At 46.9% G+C, this 8,519-nt stretch overlaps 1 non-coding gene across 1 annotated transcript; it reads right to left on the bottom strand.

Annotated features, from left to right (window-relative positions):
• Window positions 1–622: 622 nt before the first annotated feature.
• On the bottom strand, window positions 623–697 carry Trnat-ugu. Its single transcript has one exon. It is a non-coding gene; the product is annotated as a tRNA-Thr (tRNA).
• Window positions 698–8,519: the final 7,822 nt, after the last annotated feature.

Raw genomic sequence — 8,519 nt, 5'->3', positions numbered from 1 at the left:
AAAAACGCAGTTGATATTCGTTTGACCTACGGCAGCGTCATCTAGCGGACCAGCCATAGCGCCATCTGGTTTCCCCCTTCAAGTTAGACGAGTTTCATTCTTTGTAATTTTTTCGTTTGACGCTTATTTCGTGAGATATTTGGCCCGCTCACTATTAATGGACCACCCTGTATACACCGTGCAGTCACGTTAATGTGACCACCTGTCAAAAGCCTGAAGACCACCTTTTGCAGCGCCTACCACTGCGAGACATGCAGGAAGAGAGTCAGTGAGGTCCTGAAAGGATAGATTCTCAAGTGGGTTTTAATACGGACAGTTTGGAGGCCAGGGATGTATAGCAAACTCATCGTGGTGCTCCTCGAACCACGGACGTACAGTGGGAACTGAGCGACACGTTGCATTGTTCTTCTGGTAGATACCATCGTGCCGATGAAAACCCAACTGTATTTAAGGGTGGACACGGCCGCCCGTTAGGATGGATGCATACTTGTGGTGATTCATTGCGGCTTCCACAATTATGAGTTCACATAGGGAATGCCACGAAAATGAAATGATAATTAAATGGACACCCTAGCTGCAAACAGGCGTTGATGTACTTCATCGGGGACATGTTGAAAATGTGTGCCCCGACCGGGACTCGAACCCGGGATCTCCTGCTTACATGGCAGACGCTCTATCCATCTGAGCCACCGCGGGCACAGAGGATAGTGCGTCTGCAGGGACTTATCCCTTGCACGCTCCCCGTGAGATCCACATTCCCAACATGTCCACATGTAAGCAGGAGATCCCGGGTTCGAGTCCCGGTCGGGCCACACATTTTAAACATGTCCCCAATGAAGTACATCAACGCTTGTTTGCAGCTAGGGTGTCCATTTAATTATCATTTCATTTCTAGCAAAGCTGCATGGTCATCCACGGTAACTGTTCTTTCGGGAGCAGATACTACCGTCATATACAATGCCACGAAAACTTTCTCCATACCATAACTCCTCTAACTTTCCGACGATCGTTACAGGGTGTTTTCTTTCAGACGTCTCACGCCGTACACGCCACCGACCATCTGTCCGATGGAGGATAATACCTGATTCATCTGAAAAGGCAACCTGCCGCCACTCAGTGGACGTCTAGTTCCAACACTGGGGTGCAAATGCGACCAGCGTTGGAGATTTAATGATACGCGTGCTGTGGAGGCCCATGCACAGCAAGTTTCGCTGAACGGTCGTTGGGGAGACACTGCTGATTGCCCCTTAGTTCATCCGGGCGAACAGGTGCTCAAAAGTTGCACGTCTATTTGCCTGTTCTCCGCAACCGCCATTCACCCCTGTCATTCATGGCCTGTGGTGCACCAGAGTTGCCTTGGCTCCGACCAGTTTTAGATAGCGCCATTTTGGCATGCACGGTATGCGTTAACCACTGCGGCACGCGAACAGTTTACAAACTTAGGCGTTCTGGAAATACTTTTACTCTTGGCTCAAAAGCCAACGATCATGATCTTCTGGGCGTCAGATAAATCAATCCATTACCGCACCCGCCGTCTGGCCGGCCATTGTGGCCGAACGGTTCTAGATGCTACAGTCCGGAACCGCGCTGCTGCTACGGTCGCAGATTCGAATCCTGCCTTGGACATGGATGTGTATGATGTCGTTAGGTTAGTTGGGTTTAAGTAGTTCTAAGTCTAGGGGACTGATGACTTCCGATGTTAAGTCCCATAGTGCTCAGAGCCATTTGGGCCATTTGAACCTGCCGTCTGTGAGTGGATATTGCACGTTGACGTCAAACTTGGGAGGTGCTCACATTAGTTTGACTGGTCCATGTAACTTCATGCTTCTTGTTACGCTAGACTGCTGTCGACCAGCTGTGTATTGTATCCGGCGTGGTTTTATATCGCGCCGCTTATATGAAGGTTCAAGAGCGCATCCGATCTCCGCGACGTACAAGTAACAAGTAAAAATAAACAAAACTCTAGGTATTTTGCGCTGATCACAAACAATCTCATTACATTAATTATTCACTTTACCTTGCAGCGTATAGGCAGCAAAGTTGTTTGTGACAGTGTGTAACTTCTGTAACACTAGAAGTCTCGTCATATGAAGATAGTAACCGAAGGCGCTACTGCTATCCAAAATAAAGCTCTGCTTTACATACCCCGAAACCCTGCAAGCATCACTGGCTACCGCGTTCTCAAACGTTCGACGTGTGGCCCGGAACATACGCAAGGCTAAACGCGTAACCCTCATTCGCGGCTGTTTAATAAGGTGAAAGGCAGCTGTAAACCGCCGCTGTAACGCCATCACGCGCTCCGTGATTCGGCAGTAATCAAACGCCGCTGCAGCGCGCTCTTCGCGTCCGGAGATTATTAATGCCGTTTTGAAAGAGGGAAATGTAATTACTGACACACGACCGGCCTGTGATACACTGCGATAATCCACACGGCGGGTCACATTCGCCTGGGTGCTGCTTTCTGGCAGCCTGCACCAGAGCTCTGTAGCTCTTTCAAAACACTGCACTTCGACACGTTGACACCTGTACTGATTATTCGTGGTTAAAAAGCTGACGAAAAATTCGAACCCCAGTTTACTAATAGCATGCTGTTTACCTTCGAAATCAGAGACAAAAGTACGGCTCATAATTGTGATGCCTGTTAAAATCATGTCCGTATACGATAGCTTTTATTTTGTTTCCTTTCACACCGAAAATCGGTGCCTTTGCTTCGGCAACAGTTAATTAGTGGTGTTCGCATCACAGTAAGCAATTCATCCCCTTGTGTAACACTTAATATATTCAAACTAGTAGCTAGGGTGCACGGGAGTTAGTCTCTGATCGATTTCGCCCTGCAACGTCATGTGTGTGTGTGTGTGTGTGTGTGTGTGTGTGTGTGTGTGTGTGTGTGTGCGTGTTTTTTATTACTGCAGTGTAGTCGAGAAATCACCACAACTTCAGCCAAAGTTTCTTCAATTCATGGCCATACAAAACCTGCCCTCAACGTCAAGAGTCGAACAATGAGGCTCAGTGCTTAAGAAGACTTTAGAAATGTACCTAGGAGAAGACAGTTCGAATTCCTAGTCAGTAATAATGATTTCAGAAGTTCGGAAGGCAGGAAGACAGGTACTGGTGGAAGTAAAGCTGTGAGGTAGGCTTATGGGTCGTAGCGGAATAGCTCAGATCGGATGCTGTATCTGTGGGATGAATATGGTAGTAAGCGCGTACCCAGGTGGTCTGATTTTAATTGTAAATGATGACAAGTTCAGGTCAGCGCATCTGATACGCTTAGCGAGTGTTAAAGACGCACCGGTGCAGAAATTAACATGCAGAAATCGGCTTGTAATTGTCTAGGACCGAAGTCTCTATGTCGGTGACACCTATGGCTGTATATTGCACAGAGCGTGGTGGCGCAGCGGTTAGCACATTGGACTCGCATTCGGGAGGACGGCGGTTCATATCCGTGTCCGGGCATCCTGATTTAGGTTTTCCATGATTCCCCAAAACCGCCTCAGGCAAATGCCAGTGGTTCCTTTGAAAGGGAGTGGCTGACTTCCCTCCCGGTTCTTCCCTAACCCGATGGGACCGATGATCTCGCTGTCTTGTCCTACCCCGAAATCAACCAACCAATCTGCGTAGTGCTGGAAAAAAAATTGGAGCATGACCTTCACGGAAAACACCACGTGCGTTTTAAAATCAGATTGCAAAGAGAAAGTCAATGAACAAAAACGACATTAAGGTGCCAAGACTTTAGAAGTCCACGCGGAGAACAAATGGTTCAAATGGCTCTAAGCACTATGGGACTTAACAACTGAGGTCATCAGTCCACTAGACTTAGAACTACTTAAACCTAACTAACCTAAGGACATCACACACATCCATGCCCGAGGCAGGACTCGAAACTGCGACCTTAGCAGCAGCACGGTTCCGGACTGAGGCGCCTAGAACCGCTCGGCCACAACGCGGAGAACATAAGGGTTATTACATAAATATGATATCGATGTGCTTGCTGACTTCACATAAGACCAAGACTTGTCACAGATTTTAATCAGATCGCTTGGTAAAATTTTACATTCAGATTCATTGAACGCTTCTCTCATTTCTGCCCTTACTCTAATTTTCGTTCCGTATAGATTTTGAAACTACGTGGCAGACTGAAACTGTGTGCCGGATCGAGACTCAAAGTGCTCTACCAACTGAACTATCCAAGCACTACTCACGACCCCTCCTCACACCTTTACTTCCGCTAGAGCCTCGTTTCCTACCTTGCAAAAGGCAAAGGTCCCGACCTCGAATCTCTGTGCGGCACACAGTTTTAATCTGCCAGGAACTTTCATATCAGCGCACATTCTGCTGCAGAGTGCAAATTTCATTCTCGTATGGATTTTGTTTGTCAGCTAGACTATGTCTTCGCTTAAATCTGTGATGCAGCTCTCTTTGCTTTCTTAGCAACATTGGTTTGTTGCCCATCCTCTCATAATGTTCTTAGATGTTGCCCGCTTCGACCAGAAGGAATTACACCGTCCACGAACCTCCTGTAGTGCACCATATTCTGAACGTCTTACGTGCTTCACGTAAGACAGTATTACCCATACCAGAAAATTATGCAAGGCAAATGCTTTCCGTGGCAGCGTGCCGTGTATGACAGTTCAATGCGTTCAGATTGCCTTTTCTCACCACAGCTATCCTATGTATCAACGGCGGCATGGTGTTGAGAAATCCGTACCAGCATTGCATATCAATATTCCTCAAACAAAGTAGCACGATACCCAGGCAAGAAGCATCATAGAAATCAGAACAGCAGTCTGTAGTGTACAGTGGAAACTGGACCAAGCTGCAATTTGGATTTCACCTCTTGCAGTGCACTGTGTGTGTGTGTGTGTGTGTGTGTGTGTGTGTATGTGTGTGTGTGTGTGTGTGTGTGAGAGAGAGAGAGAGAGAGAGAGAGACAGAGAGAGAGAGAGAGAGAGAGAGAGAGAGAGAAAGAGAGAGAAATAACAAACCAACATAAAAAGAAAAGAAGATTTACCTCACGTAAATGGAGAACCAATCCTATGGATTTGTAATCTCACACTTTTGCACGTACCCTTCAAACCCATTTCTTTAAACATTAAGTACAGACAAGAAGGAAGAAGGATGCGATGCAGAGAAACAATGGAGTCTAGGCGTGAGTGGTTTCTTCCGATTGCGCGTTCAATGTACTCCACAGAAAACAAAAGAAAAATACACTATCTGATCAAAAGTATCCGAACACACCAGTGTAATACGGAACTGACCACTAGATGTCACGTAAGGCGAAGCCCCCAGTACAAAAGGAGGGAGGGAGTACTGTGTTGTCAGTAGAGAAACAACAGCAGCAGAACGGGTCAGTCAGGAGAGGTTAGTAGTGCCTTCAAGCGTAGACCAGTCATTAGATATCATCAGAGTAACAGATCCATGACAGACATTTCAATCCTTCTAAAGGTGCTTCAGTCGACTGTTGTAGATGTGATTGTGAAGTGGCAACGCGAAGAAACAGCCACAGACAAACCACACTGGCAGACCTCATGACTTGACGGATAGATATCGTCGAGCATAGCGGATGGTGGTTGTCAAAAATCGCGTGGAATCAGAGGAAGCAATCACTTGTGAATTCAAAATTGCTACCAGCAGTCCAGCTGGCACAATGAGTGTCAGCTGCGCCCTAAAAAGAATGAATTGCCGTTGTCAAGCAGCTGCTCCTAAGCCGTATATTTGTACAGCCGATGCAAAGCGACGCTTGAGATGGTGCTAAGAGTGACACCACTGGACAGTGAATGACGGTAAACGAAATATTTGGAGTGATGAATCACGGTATGCCTTGTGGCAGTCCCATGGAAGGGCAGGGGTTTGGAGAATGCCTGGTGAACGTTACCTGATTCGAGAATGAAATTTTCACTACGCAGAGGAGTGTACGCTGATATGAAACATCCTGACAGATTAAAACTGTATGAAAGTAGGAGACGAGGTACTAGCAAAAGTACAACTGTGAGGACAGGTCTCTTGAGTCGTGCTTGGGTAAGTCAGTCGGCAGAGCAATTGCCCGCGAAAGGCAAAGGTCCCGAGTTCGAGTCTCGGTACGGCACACAGCTTTAAACTATCAGCGCACGTTCTGGAAACATCCCCTAGGCTGTGGCTAAGCCATGTCTCCGCGATACCTTTCTTCTCCAGAAGTGCTAGCCTTGCAAGGTTCGCAGGAGAGATTCAGTGGAATTTGGAAGGTGGGAGACGAGATACTGAAGGAAGTACAGCTGTGTGGAGGGGCCCTGAGTCGTGCTTGGGTACGTCAATCAGCAGAGCATTAGCTCGCGAAACGGAAGGGTCCCGAGTTCGAGTCCCAGTCCGGCACGCAGTTTTAATCTGCCAGAAAGTTTCAACATTACTTGCCGTTATGTGTAGGGCCAAAAGTCAAGTACGCAGAAGGTGGTTGTTGAGGTACGGGTGTCTTATTCGTGGTTAGGGTGTGGTCCCCTTATTGCACTTAAAATAATGTTAAATACGGAAGGATATGAAAGAATTTTACAGTTCGGAGAGGGTGGTTTCATCAGCACGAAAATACACCCTGTCGCGAAGCAGCATCTGTGCAATACTGCTAATACATAAATTAGAGACTTCCACATGATTCAGTATTGTCCTCGATCATCTCTTCAAAGTACAAAAGTTCCAAAAAGTTAAGAGATTTATACTTCCATAGGAAACCGAGTTTGTGGTGAGTAGAAATATTTTAAACTATAGTATAAATTTAAGTGCTAGGAAGTCTGTTTCGAAAGTATTTGTCGGGAGAGTAGCCTCGTATGGAAGTGAAACGTAGACGATAAGCGATGTAGAAAAAAAAAAACAGCACAAAACTTTCGAAATGTGATGCTACTTAAGAACACCGGGGTTTACCTAGGTAGAAGAGAAAAGGACTGAAGATGTACTTAACATAATTGGGAAGGAAAAAAATTTGGTGCGGCACAAATTGACAAAAAGAAATGATCGGCTGATGGGACACGTCCTGAGGCATCAACCATTAGTCTGCTTGATAATGGAGGAATGATTGAGTAGGGTGTGAACAGCTGAGGACGACCAAAGCTGGTTGTATAATGAAAGGATTATGCAGATATAAATATACTTGCACGGGAAATACATGCGTGGAGATATGTATCAAACCAGTTCGCAAGAAGAACAGTTATTTCCTGGTTTTCTGTACATATTCGGTGACTGTAGAAGAAGGGGAGCATCTTTGCTCATGAAACTATTTCTTCTACCTTCTTAGCTGACGGCTGTAAAGTTAGGTGCGTTTACACCTGTGCCACTTGCGTCTAGTCACCGTGCGTCTGTGTTTGTCCCGTACGCAAATAGAGGCACGCATGTACACTACTGGCCATTAAAATTGCTGCACCACGAAGATGATGTGCTGCAAACGCGAAATGAAACCGAAAGGAAGAAGATGCTGTGATATGCAAATGATTAGCTTTTCAAAGCATTCACACAAGGTTGGCGCCGGTGGCGACTCCTACAACGTGCTGACATGAGGAAAGTTTCCAACCGATTTCTCATACACAAACAGCAGTTGACCGGCGTTGCCTGGTGAAACGTTGTTGTGATGCCTCGTGTAAGGAGGAGCAATGCGTACCATCACGTTTCCGATTTTGATAAAGGTCGGATTGTAGCCTATCGCGTTCGTCGATATCCAATGACTGTTAGCAGAATATGGAATCGGTGGGTTCAGGAGGGTAATACGGAACGCCGTGCTGGATCCCAACGGCCTCGTATCACTAGCAGTCGAGATGACAGGCATCTTATCCGCATGGCTGTAACGGATCGTGCAGCCACGTCTCGTTCCCTGAGTCAACAGAAGGGGTTGTTTGCAAGACAACAACCAACTGCAGGAACAGTTCGACGACGTTTGCAGTAGCATGGACTATCAGATCGGAGACCATGGCTGCGGTTACCCTTGACGGTGCATCACAGACAGGAGCGCCTGCGATGGTGTACTCAATGACGAACCTGGGTGCACGAATGGCAAAACGTCACTTTTTCGGATGGTTCCAGGTTCTGTTTACAGCATCATGATGTTCGCCTCTTTGTTTGGCTACATCGCGGTGAACGCTCAGTGGAAGCGTGTACTCGTCTTCGCCATACTGGCGTATCACCCGGCGTGACGGTATGGAATGCCATCGTTACACGTCTCGGTCACCTCCTGATCGCATTGACGGCACTTTGAACAGTGGACGTTACATTTCAGATGTATTACGACCCGTGGCTCTACCCTTCATCCGATCCCTGCGAAACCCTACATTTTAGCAGGATAATGCACGACCGCATGTTGCAGGTCCTGTACGGGCCTTTCTGGATACAGAAAATGTTCGACTGTTGCCCTGACCAGCACATTCTCCAGATCTCTCACCAACTGAAAACTGGTCAATGGTGGCCGAGCAACTGGTTTGTCACAATACGCCTGTCACTACTCTTGATGAACTGTGGTATCGTGTTGAAGCTGCATTGGCAGCTGTGCACGTACGCGCCATCCAAGTTCT

The sequence above is a fragment of the Schistocerca piceifrons genome, chromosome 2 (genome assembly GCF_021461385.2).
Source record: "Schistocerca piceifrons isolate TAMUIC-IGC-003096 chromosome 2, iqSchPice1.1, whole genome shotgun sequence".
In the NCBI taxonomy this organism is placed as follows: Eukaryota; Metazoa; Arthropoda; class Insecta; order Orthoptera; family Acrididae; genus Schistocerca; species Schistocerca piceifrons.
This window is presented reverse-complemented; position numbering and strand designations above follow the sequence as displayed.